Source organism: Schistocerca cancellata, chromosome 5, assembly GCF_023864275.1.
Source record: "Schistocerca cancellata isolate TAMUIC-IGC-003103 chromosome 5, iqSchCanc2.1, whole genome shotgun sequence".
In the NCBI taxonomy this organism is placed as follows: Eukaryota; Metazoa; Arthropoda; class Insecta; order Orthoptera; family Acrididae; genus Schistocerca; species Schistocerca cancellata.
In genome coordinates this window covers 802,348,654-802,368,046 of record NC_064630.1, presented here as the reverse complement: position 1 = coordinate 802,368,046, position 19,393 = coordinate 802,348,654, and positions in this window count along the sequence as shown.

Sequence of the window (19,393 nt, the reverse complement as noted above, 5' to 3'; positions counted from 1 at the left end):
CAATTCAGCAAAGTTATACTCACTGCTTCATATAGGTTATAGCAATTGCAAGAAAACCTCATCTACCTCATCTTTCACGCTCCACGGGCGAGGTTCACTGAAGGAATAAACACACCATAGCTTCTTTAGTACTCCACACGCACTATTCCGGCCGCCGACGTCCAAACTGCACACGGCGAGAACTCTGCAGAAGACAAATTGCTTGTCCACTCTCTCAGCCACAATGGAATACACTAAGAGGCCTCAACGGCTACGATGTCAATAGTCTGGCCCTCCAGTCCTTACTTCCCGCCGCCTCCTACCAACACCAACTCGCCAACCGCGGCATGGGTCCCGCCTTTACCTCAGTCGCAAACAGCGATAAACCGAGCTTAGCAGTGCAGCACTCCTGCCTCCTGTCGGGAAGCCAGCCAGTCAGTCAGAGGATACAAAGATAGCACAACGCCGTCACGGGTCAATAGGGACTGGACCAACGATGAATTAGCTCGTGTGCTCTTTTCGAATGAGTGCAGGTTCAGTCTGAATAGTGATTATGGAAGTAACCTCATACGGCGAGAATTAGAAATGCCTACTGCAACCAGGGAGATTGCCGCACATTGTCATTTTCGTGGTTTAGGTGTTACAGTGTGGGGACGTATGGGCATACTGACTCCCAAAGCTTTGGACACTCACTGGTCAACGACGTTGACCGTGAGACCGTGACACCGTGAAAGAAAATTTACAAACAAATCTGCAACTGTCATCACACGCGGATGTGTGAAACTTAAGGACGAACGGAACTTTTCCACGATATGTCACTGCCGTATAAGATATCCCGATCAAACTTGCTTATAGGGAGAGAGAACTGCTACACCGTAGCACAGAAGTTAAGTGAAAGAAACACGCAATGGGACAAACAGAAATGATACTTTTATTCACAAACAATAATTACAGTGGTGTCATCAGGATTTATGACGTCCTCTGGACTTTACAAGAAACAGAACTTGGTTCTCAATAGGACGTTTGATCACTACGGACCGCAGTGCAAGCTCTACGACGTGCACCCATGCTGACCACAAGTTTCGTAACGAGTTGGTGCAGTAGGGCGCTCTATTCCTCCACCTGCGCGCAGCTGTATGGTCTGTGGTTCATGAGGACGTGCTGCAAAACGTGTCCCCAACACCTCCGACACATAGTGGATAGGATTTAAGGTGGAGGAAGGACAGACCAGTCCATTCGTCGAATGCCCTCTGGTTCCAAGAGGTCCTCCACCTGTGTTGTTCGATGCTATCGCGCATTGTCATCCACGAAAATGATGTCAGGGTCGAATCCACTCCTGAAAAGACTTCTGTCACGTTGAAAGGTTCTCTTCAGTCGTCGTTGGTATTGTCTTTGCGGGATCTTTTTCCGGCAACAGCGATGTCGGAGATTTGATGTTTTACCGGATTCCTAATATTTATGGTACATTCGTGGAAATGGTCCTACGAGAAAATCCAATTAGGATACAGCATATGTCGAAATTCATTGCAGTTTAACTCATCGTATTATTTATTTAGGAAATCGTTATTCGAGCACGTAGAAATGGTTGAAATATAGGCACTCTGCGTCGGTAGAATTACTACAACAACGAGTGTTTAACATCTGCTTCAGTGCCTGAGGGACGGGCAGACGGTTTACGAACGAAAAGGACGAGCGTTTGAATCCATCTGGGGTCAGTTTTCTCTCTCTCTCTTTTTTTTTTTTTTTTTTTTTTTTACTTTTGCAAGTTATATGTTAAACCATAATTCGCTACAAATCGTGCAATTGTAGACTTTCTGGGTTCCTCATTCCTTCAAAAGACTCCATTTGATAACATTCTAATCTTTAAACACACAGACAAATGGTCATAGTAAAAATACTGAAAATTAATGTATTTATTTGTAACAACTTCGAACGCCACCTGGTGTCTGTATATAGTTTTCAGCTAAGACAGAAAAATACGCCATTCAGCTGACTCTTTTAAGTCATTATGCGCGGTTTACACTAGCGAGTAGATGTGCCTTTCAGTATCTGATGTTTCCAGTTTAATATTCGTCCTTCAAGTATGGTAGGCCCATTCAAGCGTTACGCTAAAACGAATAGATCGGTAGTTCCTTGGTAGTGTGTCACCTTACTGTACTGGTAGCTGTAGTATGTGTCGGATCCACCTCAGAGCAGCATTTATTTTATCGCGATTAAAGTGTTTCGTGATTTTTTTTTTTACTTTCTGTTATTAAATTATATTTTCTGTTATTACTTTTTTCAACATTCTCTTCAGTAAATAATTTGATTTCTATCGTAGTTTTCCATGGAAGGTTATATCTATTTGACCTCCCATATTCATCGTCCTCCCATAAAAGTAAAAATAACATTCCTTGGACGGCAATATTCATGTGATCTTCCATACAAATACCAATAATCTTCCTTGGAGGGTGACATTCACCTGACCTCTCATAAAAATACAAATAATATGGCAGGAAGTAGATTTGTGTTTTGAAATTAGTATGTTGGCCTAATAACTATGCAGGAATTTTACAGTAAAATGAAATCAAATGAACAGTAAGTAACGTATTTTGTCCACAAGAACATCTTGGAACCTTCGAGGTGTAGAATTGACAAGCCTATAGAAAACGTCCTCATCCCATGGCAGTTCTCTCCCATGAAGAATTAACCATATACCATAGGGAATTCACAGCTCCGTAAGGAGAGAGTGGTCAATTGACCTGCAGAGTCTTCTTAAGCTGAGACCATATGTGCTCTACAAGTTTGAGATCAGGTGACTCTGGAGGCCACGTAAGGCCCTGTATAATATTTTCGCTCCTTTGAAACCAGCTCTGAATCCTAATGCTAGTGTGTAATGGATGATTATCATGTTGGTAAGTGATACGTCCTTCAAGGTACCAAAGTTGAACTCCAGGGATGATAAATTTTTCAAAGAAATGTTCACAGCATGGTGAACTGAACTTGCTATGGATACTTCCTGCACCCATGTAAGACATCCGGTAGCAAAATTTCGCAGGTACAAGTCCATTTCTAGCTCGTGTAGCCACGAAGCGCGCATCATATCGTTGCACATCTGTGGGGTAAACAAGAGCAGGACCTCTGCTCATGGACTCAGTTGTGCACTCGTCGGAGAAAATGACTTTCCTCCAATCTACATCTTCCCAGGAACTCACAAACACCAGTCTATCCACGGCTTGTTCGTCAGACAACGGTTCTTTGACAAGATCACGGCGGGACCTGATTCCATGGTCCTTTAATCCTCTGAGAACAGTTCTTGACGAGCCCGGGAAATATGAAGCTCACATTAATTCCCGGATGAGTAACAAAGAAGCATTCTGGGGCGCACTGACCAATTCTTCACGTGGTCTTCCAGATATTAGACGTCTCGCTACCTCAACACTACCTCTAAATCCCATAATCCATCTCCTTGATGTGGAAGCATCAACGTCATAACGACCTCCTGCCTCAAATACATTAATACTGTTTTCAAACAGAGATATTACTCGCTCTCGAACATTCAAATCAGCAATTTTTAGGCAGTCCTATGATGTGTGACAATCAGCTGATACGTTTTCTTGGCTGAAAACTGTAGAGACACCAAGTTGTGGTAGAAGTAATTACAAATAAATACATCCATTTCAATATTTTTGCTATGACCATTTGTCTGTTTGTTTAAAGATTGCACTGCTATAAAATGGAATCTTTTGAAAGTATGTGAAACCTAGAAAAGCCTACAACTGTACATTCTGTAGCGAATTAAGGTTTAAAATATTAGCCGCTCAGGTCTAAATAAAAAAAGTGACATTTACCTGCAGTCAAATTCGAACGCTCTTCTTTTATGTTCGTAAACCGTTAGTCAGTCCACTCAGCCACTGAAACAGACATGAAACGCTCGTCGTTTCAGTAATTTTATCGACATGGAGTTCTTATAGGTCAACTGTTTCTACGCGCTCGAATAATGATTTTTAAAAGAAATGATACGATGAGTTAAATTGCAATGGATCTTGACATACACTGTATCAAAAATGGTTCAAATGGCTCTGAACACTATGGGCTCAACTTCTGAGGTCATTAGTCCCCTAGAACGTAGAACTAGTTAACCCTAACTAACCTAAGGACATCACACACATCCATGCCCGAGGCAGCATTCGAACCTGCGACCGTAGTGGTCTCGCGTTTCCAGACTGCAGCGCCTAGAACAGCACGGCCACTTCGGCCGGCATATACTGTATCCTAAGAATTAAATTGCTTCTATTGGACGATGTAAACATCAGACTGAAGCTCCACAGAACGCTCGAGTTGTGAACACTGGCACTTCTGAACTTGGGCAACCGCAATGCTCTGTTCTTGAATTATAAATTACTCGGGTGGGGCGATCTCTTTGCCTCTCGTTGTAAACGTTCGGTATCCTCTGATACAAGTACTTGTGTGTGGCTTCCTGCTGTTGAGCAGTATTCTAAGACTGAGCATACAAGTTTTCTGTAAGCAGTCTTTTTTGTAGAGTCACTGCATCTTCCTAGCATCCTGCCAAAGAACCGAAATCTGCTGTCTTGTTTACCCAACACTTACCCTCCATGATGATGATTGCAGTTCATACGCGTGGAAACTGTTACACTCAAGCATTTCTATGTGTTGACTGATTCTAGCTGTGACTCTGTTAATTTTGTCACAGGATATCGCTTTTCTGTGTTTTCTAAAGTGGGCAGTTTTACTGTGTATACGTTTAGCAAACTATCTTTTTCATAGAGACATAGTGGTATCGCAAAACTGTGCGACAGAAAGAAACCTCAGGTAGAGATTAAATTCAGTGCTCAAAAACCCTACGAGATTTAGCTGTTATAGAACACAAAGTAATGAAAAATCTTTTTTTCTTCTTGGATTGTGTTAACGATAACACGCGACAGATCCTCATGTTTTTTGTTATGATGAATTCCAGGAGTTTTAAATCACACAGTACAAAAGTGTAGTGAGATACTCCACTCCCCCGCTTACTCCGCTCCTTATATCTGCTGACCATGCGTCCATTCGCTACCTGGAGAGCAGACAGGGGAACGTGGGGAGTGTACGTGGTGTATACTGGTGTGGGTGGTGGGAGCAGGTGGTCGTTTTCTCGCGGCGCCCTCCGTGACCCTCCGTTCTTTCACTTTTATTGCAAATTACGTCCTTGAGGGGAGGGGAAGTGGAGGAATTACTGCTGTGGGGGAGTGATTCTAACGGCATGAGGCCCTCCCACTGTGTGCTCGCTGCCGTCCTGCGCTAGACACACAGCTGCCGTGCATCTTCCACTTGATGCGGCCCTGGAGTACAGCATTACACAGGTGAAATGCTTGATGTCTCCACAATTGTATTTCAGAGCTTCATAGTATGCTGACTCGGTACAAACTGAATAGCCAGAAAGTTTATGTAAAACTTTAGTTTTAAATTTCATTATTAGCAAAAGCACGTCACTTTCTGGCTGTAGTTTCATTCCGTTGATCTTCTCATAGTCAATATGACGCTGACAATACACCATCCTGGTACACCACGAAAGCATTTTTCGCGGTCGCACTACCAGGTGCATTCAAGTTCTAAGGCCTCCGATTTTTTTTCTCCGGACTGGAAAGAGATAGAAACATGCACATTGTTTTAAAATGAGGCCACGTTCATTGTCAATACGTCTCAGAGATGGTAGCACCGTACGGCAGATGGAATTTTACCGCCAGCGGCGAGAATGAGAACTGTTTTAAATACTTAAAATGGCGACGTTTTCCTTACTTGAACAGCGTGCAATCATTCGTTTCCTGAATTTGAGTGGTGTAAAACCAATTGAAATTCATCGACAGTTGAAGGAGACATGTGGTGATGGAGTTATGGATGTGTCGAAAGTGCGTTCGTGGGTGCGATAGTTTAATGAAGGCAGAACATCGTGTGACAACAAACCAAAACAACCTCGAGCTCGCACAAGCCGGTCTGACGACATGATCGAGAAAGTGGAGAGAATTGTTTTGGGGCATCGCCGAATGACTGTTGAACAGATCGCCTCCAGAGTTGGCATTTCTATGGGTTCTGTGCACACAATCCTGCATGACGACCTGAAAATGCGAAAAGTGTCATCCAGGTGAGTGCCACGAATGCTGACGGACGACCACATGGCTGCCCGTGTGGCATGTTGCCAAGCAATGTTGACGCGCAACGACAGCATGAATGGGACTTTCTTTTCGTCGGTTGTGACAATGGATGAGACATGGATGCCATTTTTCAATCCAGAAACAAAGCGCCATTCAGCTCAATGGAAGCACACAGATTCACCGCCACCAAAAATCTTTCGGGTAAGCGCCAGTGCTGAAAAAATGATGGTGTCCATGTTCTGGGACAGCGAGGGCGTAATCCTTCCCCATTGCGTTCCAAAGGGCACTACGGTAACAGGTACATCCTACGAAAATGTTTTGAAGAACAAATTCCTTCCTGCACTGCAACAAAAACGTCCGGGAAGGGTTGCGCGTGTGCTGTTTCACCAAGACAACGCACCCGCACATCGAGTTACGCAACGGTTTCTTCGTGATAACAACTTTGAAGTGATTCCTCATGCTCCCTCCTAACCTGACCTGGCTCCTAGTGACTTTTGGCTTTTTCCAACAATGAAAGACACTCTCCGTGGCCGCACATTAACCAGCCGTGCTGCTATTGCCTCAGCGATTTTCCTAAAGAAGCCTTCGCCGCTGCCATGGAATCATGGCGTCAGCATTTTGAAAAATGTGTACGTCTGCAGGGCGATTACGTCGAGAAGTAACGCCAGTTTCATCGATTTCGGGTAAGGAGTTAATTAAAAAAAAATCGGAGGCCTTAAAACTTGAATGCACCTCGTACAAGGTAACTGTTGTTTACTTCTTCGTACACAAAGGTAAGAAGAGTATGTCGAAGCAGCTCTCGGTGTAGGGAAGTTGGCCACGAGCAGAAATGACTAGCAAACACGTAAATATAGAAAACAGAAATTTTGCTTAACTTGTACCTTTCTCCAAGCGTTGCGAAGAAATTCTAGAAAAAAACAACCTGCAATACAGTTCAGCTATCGCAAAATGCGAAGTAAGCAGTATTGTGGAGTGTGAGGCTCCTGCTACTGAAACACAACCAAAACGTCAAAGGCTGCCTAAGACTGAAGACCGTGGAAGACTGCGACCGAGACTGGCTCGCGCAGCTGCCGCCGGCCGTCCTCTGCCGCGGCGGCCAGGGCGCTCGCAGTCGGAGCCGCTGAAGCCGTGGCGCGACGGGCGCGCGTCACTGGACCTGCAGGGTCGCCGCGCGACTGCTGCCAGCGCCTGCCGGAAACACGCGCTTCCGTTTGCAATTGTGGGACGCCGGTGATCGAAGCCTCGATCTACAACACCCGAGTAACACCACGCACTGTTCTGAACATGACTGGAGCGAGACACGTCACCAACTTAGTTTCCACTAGAGCCTTGAATATGGTTCGGTTGGTCGAGTAATATATTGCTCATATATTAGTGAATACAATAATTTTATTAAACTGTATTTAATCCCTATTTCATGCAGAAAATGAAGCTGTGAAAAAGGGACACAGGTGTTTAAAGAGTGACAGAAAGTGCAGTGTACCCGAACAGGTATTGCTAGAAGACAATACAAGACTCCAGAAACGTGAATGTCAAGAGGAATGGTAGCTGCTGCCTATTGGAAAACTGAATAGACCTGTGGAGAAAAGAAAAGCTAGTGTGTATATATATATTAAGCCCTGTTAATGAAAGCTAATAAAAAGCAAAAAAGGAAAACCCCAAGTAGGAGGGCTATAGAAAGGAAATTGATTTCTAGATAATACTATAGATATGACACAGGATGTAAATGAAGACGATATGGAAGATTTGATAATGGGAGAAAAGTTTCACAGAGCACTGAAAGACTTAAGCTGAAACAAGGGCCATAGAATAGTCAACATTCTCTCAGAATTATTGAGAACCATGACAAAAGTATTTTGCCTAGTGCGGAAGATATGTGAGAAAGGCGAACTACTCGAACTCCTCAAGAAGCATGTAACAATTCCTTTATAAGGAAGGCAGGTACTGAGAGGTATTAATACTTCCTATCTACCAATTCACTAAGACACAGTTGGAAAAAACGAATATAAATTACTTACAGAGGAATGGAAAAGCTGTAATATCTCAAGGAAAATCAATCTGTCTCCTTGAGAGATGCAGGAAGACACGAGGCCTTATCTTAAAAGACTCGTTAACGGTAGGCGAACCTGAATTTTTGTCATTAGTACATTTGGAGAAACCTTTTGATGCTGCTGATTGGAATAGTAAATACTGAAAGAAGCACGGATAAAATGCAGGAAACTAAAGGTTATTTCTAGTTTGTACAGAAATCAGACTAAATTCATCAGAGTCGAAAGACTTGGATTGAAAGTAATGGTCGAGAAGGATACGGCGATGTAGCTGATACCCGATATCATTTAGTCTGAGCATTTGGGAAACTGTGAAGAAAAAAAAACGATAAATATGTGAAGATGATTAAAGTATAGGGAAAATAAATAATTAACGTTTGCTGATAACGCAGTATTTTTTCAGAGGCTGCAATAGAACGGAATGGATAGCGCCCTGGAGAGACTTTAAGTGATGGACACAACAAAAGTAAAACAATGGCGCTCGAATAACTTAATGAGGCACTAAGAGGATTTTATTGGGACGTGAGACACCAAATGAGGCAGATTTGTTTTGCTATCTTGGCAGCAAAATAACAGATGTGTTGTGTACATAGTTCCGCGTAGTCAGCGCGTACACAACTTTCCCACTAGAGCGCGCCCCGCTAAGCTCAACAGCGCAGGCGCAGCCTTAGAGGTGGACCAAATTCTGCTTCCGCCGATCCGCGTATTAATATGTAACGCAGCCAATGAGATTGCTGCTAACGTAGCACCTTTTCTCCTCGCGGATCACACTCGCGCAGTGATACCTGAACGCGCGAGGTATTATAACGAGTGTACAGACCCCCGATTAGACAGTCTGCATTAGTCTGTACGAGTCTGCATTTGTCTGTACCAGTATATAGTCAAGTTTCAGTCTGCGCCTTATAAGATTACCATATTCCTGTACATAGCCATTAAGATAAATGAATAGACACTTTGTCAAGGATCAGAGATATGTGAGAATAAGATTAACGTATCAAGGCCAAAGGAACTTCAGATTGTCAATTGTAAACAACATCCAGAATCAAGTTACATAGTGTATACGCTTTTTATTATTTTAATAAATGTGTGTGAAAATTGATCAAGTTCTGTTTAAAGTTGGTCACCGTCAATATGCTACTCTAAGCGTGCAAGTGGCATTTCTATCGTCTGACCTAACGGCAGAAGATAAACACGCCACGATAAGACCACGAGACATATTGCTGACACTCGCCTACTTCGTTAGAGTGACAAGTCAAATAATCTGATGGTGTGTGTACCGAAGGTCTTAGGGTACGCACACCGCAAGATGTTAGGTGATGCGGTCAGTATAAACCAGGCAGACCTTTAATAGTAAGGAAAACGTTTATGATACAGAGCAACTGGCTAAAATTGGGTATAAATTTAAGAGCTAAAAAGCATTCACTGAAGGTGTCTGGGGTATAGCATTGCACAGAAGTGGTTCGTGGACGACAAACAACTGACACATGAAGAAAATTGAAACTTTTGAAATTTGAGGTCATGAAAAATGTTGAAGATTAAGTAGGTAGGCTAAAGGAACAACGAAAATTTTCTGAATTCTGCAGAAAAGTAAATGACAGAACTTGGCTAAAAGAAGAGTTCAAATGAAGTGTCCTACATTGAAGGCATCAAAGAATCGTGAGTCTGGTAACGGGCGCAAGAGTGGGGTATAATATCTGTAGAGGGAGGGCGGGGCTTCATTACACGGTAGTCAGGTTGAAACGGGTGAGGTTTGCAGTATTTACGCACAGATGCAGAGTCTAAAAAAGATCGAATATTGTGAAGAGCTGGAATGGTTCATTTAAGAAGAAAGCCACCCATTTTGCATGATACAGGTTCATTTTACGTATCAGTTTGACTTGTATTATAAAGAAATCTTAGAGAAATACATTGTCCGTCACTTATATCAAGAAGAAATTTTATTCACAAATGAATCATAGTTTGTCGACTGTATTTGTAATGTATTTACGCATAGATGCAGAGTCTAAAAAAGATCGAATATTGTGAAGAGCTGGAATGGTTCATTTAAGAAGAAAGCCACCCATTTTGCATGATACAGGTTCATTTTACGTATCAGTTTCACTTGTAATATAAAGAAATCTTAGAGAAATACATTGTCTGTCACTTATATCATGAAGAAATTTTATTCACGAATGAATCATAGTTTGTCGACTGTATTTGTAATGTATTTACGCATAGATGCAGAATCTAAAAAAGATCGAATATTGTGAAGAGCTGGAATGGTTCATTTAAGAAGAAAGCCACCCATTTTGCATGATACAGGTTCATTTTACGTATCAGTTTGACTTGTATTATAAATAAATCTTAGAGAACTACTTTGTCTGTCACTTATATCATGAAGAAATTTTATTCACGAATGAATCATAGTTTGTTGACTGTAATTGTAATGTATTTACGCATAGATGCAGAGTCTAAAAGAGATCGAATATTGTGAAGAGCTGGAATGGTTCATTTAAGAAGAAAGCCACCCATTTTGCATGATACAGGTTCATTTTACGTATCAGTTTCACTTGTATTATAAAGAAATCTTAGAGAAATACATTGTCTGTCACTTATATCATGAAGAAATTTTATTCACGAATGAATCATAGTTTGTCGACTGTATTTGTAATGTATTTACGCATAGATGCAGAATCTAAAAAAGATCGAATATTGTGAAGAGCTGGAATGGTTCATTTAAGTAGAAAGCCACCCATTTTGCATGATACAGGTTCATTTTACGTATCAGTTTGATTTGTATTATAAATAAATCTTAGAGAAATACATTGTCTGTCACTTATATCATAAAGAAATTTTGTTCACGATTGAATCATAGTTTGTCGACTGTATTTGTAATGTATTGATTTACTCTAATGCATCGATTTACTGAGACATATTTTTGCATAGCACGAGTTTAGTAGCCAGTTGTGCAACAAATCGACTGCAGTGATAATAAGAAACGCATTACTGAGTAAAATAGCGTGAAGTAGGCAGACCAGCAGTATCGGGGAGAGCCTACCGTAGTCGAGCCTTTGGCGAGATGTGACGGTGATCAGTTGTTTTAGCCGAGGAGTTGTGAGACAGAGCAAGTGATTCCCCTTTGAAGATGAGATATTTTGACACATGGAGAATAGCTGAGAATTGAATATTACTGGAAGAAAGATTTTTGGAATCTGATTTTGACCCTGAAACGACTCAGCAACCGAAAGGTATTTGTGACATTGTTTTGTGTGCATTTAACGATTATTGTAGTTTGTTAAATTTCATTGCCCAGCGATTTCGAGTGTTCGGTAAAGGGGACGATTTATCAGTCATATGTCCAAGGTGTTAGCAAATTCTATCCATTTCTTTTTCTTAATAGAAGCTTTTGATTTAATAATTTAAAAGTAAAACCGACAAAAATGACTTAAAATCATCAACAAACAGTTCCATAAACGATGTTTCATTTCTTAACAGGTGACCGAAATCTGTTAAGGAACTAAATTTCTGCCGGCCGGGGTGGCCGAGCGGTTCTAGGCGCTACAGTCTGGAACGGCGCGACCACTACGGTCGCAGGTTCGAATCCTGCCTCGGGCATGGATGTGTGTGATGTCCTTAGGTTAGTTAGGTTTAAGTAGTTCTAAGTTCTAGGGGACTGATGATCTCAGAAGTTAAGTCCCATAGTGCTCAGAACCATTTGAACCATTTGAACTAAATTTCTTTTGTACAGTTGGTTGCTGATTACTCCGATTTATACAACTAAAGTTGCTGACGATGGATAAAAAATACTAAGCTTACAGAAATGAGAGCATTCTTAGAAAACGAACTGAATGACAACTAGATAGGGCGTTGTCTTTCTTGGCAAGCTGTAAATTATAGCACGCAACACAGCGCTTTTCTCTTTTGGCTTATTATGTCGCAGCAGCTACGTCATCGGTAACTTTGGCGATATGAACAGAACTAAGCTTCCGTCGCAGATAACACATTTTCAGGCGCCAAATATGAATTCATTTGGAAGGAGATTTGGTTTTAGCGTGGAATAAACTAGACACGAACACATTCTCGACGGTTAATGTATAGCCACTGTGAGTGAGTATTCCCAGGACAAAGATAGTTTCGTTTAATACTGTCAATGTTGGCTTCTCTTCATTAGAGTTTCCGAAATTAAATAAGTTTCGTTTTGTTAGATACTTTCCGCAATTTCCCACAGTTTAGTATTTTTCATTGGATACTTTCAAGCTGAATCAAATCAGTCTTCGGAAGACATGAACTGCAACATTAGTGAATGAAAACACTTCCTTACATTTTATTTAATTCTTGTTTCATTAGCTCCACTTCCTGGTACTGGTAGTAGTTTTAAAGAAGACGACTGGCAGTGATCTTTGTTTCCTAGGATTTGTTACGTCGCGATCGTACCGCAGTGGTGCAGGCTCGCCTACGTGCGACAGATGCTGTGGTGCGTTCACTGCTCGCGCCCGCAAATTCCAGAGCAGCCGGGCCTGATTAACGCGGGAACAGCCGCCCGCGAGCCACATCAGAGGTGTGGCCACCGTCCGGCGTAGCCGCACGAGGTATGTCGAGCAGCAGAGCTCCCCGCCTCGACTCACGGGAGCTGTGGAACTCTGCACGGACGGGGGCGACACTTAACGGCTTACCTGTAACGACGTCCTCCACGGACGCGTGTCCGCATGCTTAAACCATACTGCCAACATCTCAGCATAACTTTAGAAACATCTGTATAGGGGAATCACCAATTGAAGGGTATGAACAATGATAAGTCCTCAAGTCCTTCTGTGATATCACGTGAAAACGTGAATACCCGGTAATCTTCATTAACATTTGAGAATTCAATACTTCGCCGAATGGCCGAGCGGTTCTAGGCGCTTCAGTCTGGAACCGCGCGACCGCCACGGTCGCAGGTTCGAATCCTGCCTCGGGCATGGATGTGTGTGATGTCCTTAGGTTAGTTAGGTTGAAGTAGTTCCAAGTTATAGTGGACTGATGACCTCAGATGTTAAGTCCTATAGTGCTCAGAGCCATTTCATCACCTCGGGTAGATACAGAGGTAAAAACTAACCTGCTAGAAATTACATGGCGTTTTACTGAAACAAAAAAGTGTAAAAATTAACCAACACATGACACTTAATCTATGTTAATACACAAAGAGAAGCTGTTTTCTTGTTTAACTTTGTTACTTAAAATCTCTAAAAGTTTTCGACCAGTTTGCTTCGCATTTCTATACGATCCTGTAATAGACGTTCGTATGGACGTAGGATATATATGGACGTAGGATATATATATATATATATATATATATATATTTATTTATTTATTTATTTATTTATACTTGAGAGATTAATTCAAATTTTTCACGATGCAGAAATGTATGTTGAGATGGATATAGCCTACTTTTTTTTTAAATATATGTGTAATCTATAGAGGGGAAACTTTGTTAACATAAATCTGGAAAGATGTTTCACCGATTTACTTCAAATTTTAATGCAATACTCTAATAATCGTTTACACAGACACTGGCTATGTATGTCAATACATATAATATAAAAAATATATTTGTAGAATAGGAATACATTGTTACCAAAAATCTTGAAAAGTGCTTGAAAAAATAATTCAAATTTTTAAACGTTACTCTTGCAACAGTGCCTACAGACATACGCTATATTTTTTTTTAAACAACAATTGGCATGGTTTCTGTTAAAACGGACTGTGGGAAAGAAAATGCTATACTGCGTTGTGGAAATGTATCGTTTCATTAACTTTCTAACAGTCAGTTTTAATTATGATAGCAAGACATTTACACCATTAAGCAAATGATAACTTCCAAACATGGTCTTCCCATTTAGACATAATTTTAAACAAAAATAATGTGCAATTTTGTTTTTATTCCTTATTACTTTATGATTAGAATATTACTACATATTCGGAATCATCTAATACGTTGTAAACCTACCAGTTCAAAGTTAAAAACTATCCAAAATACTGTCTTTAAAGCTACAATCCTCACAGATCCAGCAGCTGGAGAAGTCTCTAGTATACTGTATGCCAAAGATATCAGCCATTTTGCCGTCTATTTAAAGCAAGTTCAACTCCCAATCGAGGTTTCATCTGTAATAATGACAAACAAGGCTTAATGGCAAACAGTGGGTGGAGGAGGAGATGAACAGAAATGAGGCGAGGAAATAGATATAGAGAAGAAGAAGGTGGAAACGGATAGAGAGAAAGGGCGGAGAAACTGGAGAGAGATAGGGGGGAGGTGTTTATGGACCAAGTGAGGGGAAGTAGAGGAGGATATGGACAAAGAGAGGGAGAGGAGGAGATGGTGACAAGGAGGAGTCAGAAGAGATTACGACGTATATCAAATTCTCATACATAATTAGCAATTGTAAAGCACTGTCGAGTTCCCGAGGATGATTCGAAAGCAATAATTAGCATAATAATTTAGTTTAGAAAAGATAACTTTCCTTGTAATAAATTTTCAGTCTGCCGTCATTCATCAACAATACCTGTACTAGAGGGACAGTGCTGCGAACAGCAGTGTACAGTGTTGTGGACTGGCAAGACAGGCAATCCACTAGGAGGAAGCCGAAAGGCACGCGTTTAAGCTCATACAGGCTAGCGTGAGGTCTGGAATAGGACAGGTAAATGAGACTAACAAAAATAGTACGTAGCTGCTGGTGAACATCGCTCTTGACGGTACATGTTTTACAGCATCAATAGTAACTGGTAATGGCGCCTTGCTAGGTCGTAGCAAATAACGTAGCTGAAGGCTATGCTAACTATCGTCTCGGCAAATGAGAGCGTAATTTGTCAGTGAACCATCGCTAGCAAAGTCGGCTGTACAACTGGGGCGAGTGCTAGGAAGTGTCTCTAGACCTGTCGTGTGGCGGCGCTCGGTCTGCAATCACTGATAGTGGCGACACGCCGGTCCGACGTATACTAACGGACCGCGGGCGATTTAAAGGCTACCACTTAGCAAGTGTGGTGTCTGGCGGTGACACCACATACAGCATGTCAGCAAGTATGGTGAGAAATCGCCGCGGACGTTGTCTTTGAGCATCCCTAATGAGGTCTGATGATCGTGGTAGACTTCCAAGGGTGGTAAGCCCACAATGAATAATTTACATGGACTGATGCCTGTGGATGTGGAAGACCAAGCACGCCATCCTCACCAAACAATGTGCGCAAGACATTTTTTACTGTTGCATGGAGCGCCATCCTGCATAAAAATCCTACTTTCCAGAAGGTGTTTATGAGCCGGCCTATGGATAATGCTACTCTGTAACGTCTCAGCGTCCTTCACACCCGTCACACTGACAGTCTGCAAAGCAGCCCCCCGCATTTCCTGTAAGAAATAGGGTCAGGTCACAATTGATGTGGTAAATCCATAGTACACCGTGACTTTCTCGTCGTGTGATGGGGCTTCGACAAAAGTTCTAGGATTTTCGGTAGCCCAAATTCTGAAGTTGTGGTTGTTGACATATCCTAAGAGTTTGAAATGGGCTTTGTCAGCCCACTACATGTTAGAGAATCAATCGTCACCTTGCCCCCTTTTTTAAGTGCTTACAGCGCAAATGCTCTCCGCATCACAAGATCAGTAGTCAACAGCTCATGATGATGCCGCATTTTGTATGCATAGTAAAACTTCACTAACAGCGTCTTTTCTGGTAAAGCTAACAGTTAATTTTATACACGATACCCATGCAGCGTCACTGATGTGTTGCCGTCCAGAGACATCTTTTGGCTGGTTTTTCCACTTGTTTCTAGTTTCAGGCAAGTGTGTAAAGTCTGATCTGTCTACCTACATTATTTGTGAACTAGTTTATTTTCGAATGTTCACAGACTTTTGGGTCACCCTGTATTTGCCTTATGTGGTAAAACTATCAGCTTTCACTATACTGAAACTCCTTGCCTATTTACTGGGAGCACGGCGTCTACTAGGCTGTTCAAATGCCTATAATGTACACATATGCACATCGTCTACCGCTCAGCAATGAGCTTCAATTCCAGCAACAGCATCCGTTCCTGTACTTTTTTTAGTAACTTCAGGTCTGCGGCAAGAGTACGCTGTGAAAACAGTCACGAGAAAGCCTGGTGCCTCTACGGAGACCACAAAACACACGTATAAGTATGCTGCATTCTTTACACTCTAAAGCAATCACTATTTTAACAGGTTAGACACTGGACTCGAATTCGGGAGGACGACGGTTCAATCCCGCGTCCGGCCATCCTGATTGAGGTTTTCCGTGATTTCCCTAAATCACTCCAGGCCAATGCCGGGATGGTTCCTCTGAAATGGCACGGCCGACTTCCTTCCCCATCCTTCCCTAATCCGATGAGGCCGATGACCACGCTGTCTGGTCTCCTTCCCCAAACCAACCAACCAACCACTATTTTAACATTCATTAGTGATGGATGCAGTTTCGCATATAATAGGTATTTTTCAACATAATGAACGTAGTTCAGAATAGATGTGTGAGTACAGTTACTACTCAAGGGAGCGTCCGGGAAATTCGCGACACAGAACAGTATAGCGTCCATTACACGATAATGCAGCAAATGTTGAGTCACTAGGAAAAAACTGTCATTTCACGTACACCCTGTCTTGTACTGAAAATACACATGAAGACATAAATTCTGAAGGTCTCACGTCTCTCGAAGATGTCCTAACGACGATGGTCGTTACCCTACACAACACAACTCCCGTACTGGAAAGTCTATAACATTCATGTAACGGTTCACGCACTTACTCCAGATGAAAGGAAGTAACCCGTACGTCAATATGATTACATTCATCACTGTTGTGACTGTTAGGAAGCGACTTTAGCGTACATGATGCATGACGTGCTACACGTAGGTCACTATCGAGTCCTGACGCTGTTTTATAACCGTAATCGCTGCCTTCGACAGTCATATTTGTGCTACCAGAGGGAGCATAGTATCGACATTGGCAGTGGGCATCAGTATTATTGCACGTGTTGTCTACCAAGCTAGAAGTAAGCAGCACATACCGGGGGAGGACCCCAACACTCATTCACAACCACTGATTTGGCGCCTCTACACCGTGCAGCAGTCACAAATTCTAGCCATTTCTTCCAGTGTGTCGCTAATTTTTACCTATAGCGTGGACAGCTCCCACGGGGAGGGCTGTTAACCGTGGACTACATCGCTTCTGCCTTGTGATGGCAGACAGGGAAATCTTTCTACCGACAGGGACTGAAACGGGGACCCTCAGACACTCACAAAGTTACGACTCAGCTGTTAGACCACTTCAGTGCCTGCAGTTGGCTCAGTTAGTGAGCTCAATGAAGACTACCTTCCAGTTAGCAGTTGTTTTTTATGGACTATAAGGAATGCATGCATAATCACGTTCAGTTATAGTGACAATAATATTGTGCCAAGAGACAGCAGAGTTATCGAGATGTCGTTGTATTAGGTTTAGTTGCCTCGTACCATATTGTACCCTATTGTAACGTACTATTAATGAATGTTATTTGTTGTCGTGTTACCACATTCCTGGTATACAGACCCTCTCAACCAAGTGTTCAAATGCAGATGTGCAAGTCAGCCACCTTAACTGGACTATAACAGATTTCAATTACTGTGGATGATTGGGGTAAATGAATAGTAGCAGTCAGTTACTAAATTTACAGTAGCAAGCTGTTGTGTACATAGTTCCGCGTAGTCAGCGCGTACACAACTTTCCCACAAGAGCGTGCCCCGCTAAGCACAACAGCGGAGGCGCAGCGCTCGTCCATCTCCGCACTACGAGATGGCGCTGCCATAGAGACGGACCAAATTCTGCTTCCGCCGATCTGCGTATTAACATGTAACGCAGCCAATGAGTTTGCTGCTAACGTAGAACCTCTTCTCCTCGTGGATCACACTCGTGCAGTGATACATGAATGTGCGAGGTATTATAACGAGTGTACAGACCTCCGATTATTCAGTCTGCATTTGTCTGCACCAGTCACTACCAGTCTGCCTTAGTCTGTACCAGTCTGTACGAGTTCTACATTTGTCTGTAACGGTCTATAGTCAAGTTTCAGTCTGCGCCTAATAAGATTACCATATTCCTATACATAGCTATGTAGATAAATGTATAGACACTTTTGTCAAGTATCAGAGATATATGTGAGGATAAGATTAACGTACCAATACCAAAGGAACTTCAGATTGTGAATTGTAAATAGCATCCAGAACCAAGTTAAGTAATTTTTAAGCTTATTATTATTATTTTAATAAATGTGTGTGAAAATTAATCAAGTTCTGTTTAAAGTTGGCCACTGTCAATCTGCTACTCTAAGCGTGCAAGTGGCATTTCTATCGTTTGACCTAACGGCAGAAGATAAACAAGCCACAATAAGACCACGAGACATATTGCTGACACTCACCTACTTCGTCAGAGCAACAAATCAAATAATCTGATGGTGTGTGTATTGAAGGCCTTACAGTACGCACAGCACACAAGCTTAAGTGTTTTGCATTGTCCACATAGCCACAATGAAGCTGAAGAATTCTGACAACTGTAGATGAAATAGCATGTGGGAAAACAGAACCACACATTTGGTGATTAAATTGTTAATGTTACCACTAATAGTAGACAAACTTTCAGAAACACACTTACTATCCACGATAAAACTGCAAAAGTGCTTTGTATGTTTGAATATCTTCGTTACGTAGTCAACCGTAACACTTGCTGAATGGGGTACATTCATATTTAGAATAGTTTGAGGTTAGCCGCTTTGCTGTGGTTCAAAAGAAGCCATAAGAAAAGAGCAACTACCGCTACTTTTTTCTTCCGATAGCCACAGAAAGTTTTATCCTTGATGTGTATCAGAAATGGGAACCATCTTAATTATCGTTGTCATGCATTTGTATCAGGGTGGTTATAACCTTCCTACTCGTCAGAAATTTTCGAAACCAGGGTCACTTTCTAATTACTGGTTGAATCACAACGTAGTATTTATTGAAAGGAGCGCATTCTTTGCCCGTCTCCCTGCTCTAGATTCCACCTCTATATCTCGAAATCGGAGGATGTTATACTGCTGTGCGTTGCATGCCTCCTTCGCCAGATAGTTGACCTAGATGAGAGGGGACCGTAGGAAGGAGATTGCTGTACCACTTATTGCATTCTATTTAGTTGTACACTGAACCAGTAGTACTTGTTTGTGGTAACCTTTCCTCTTAGCCAGTACTACATCAACATTGAGCAACGAGCGTTTT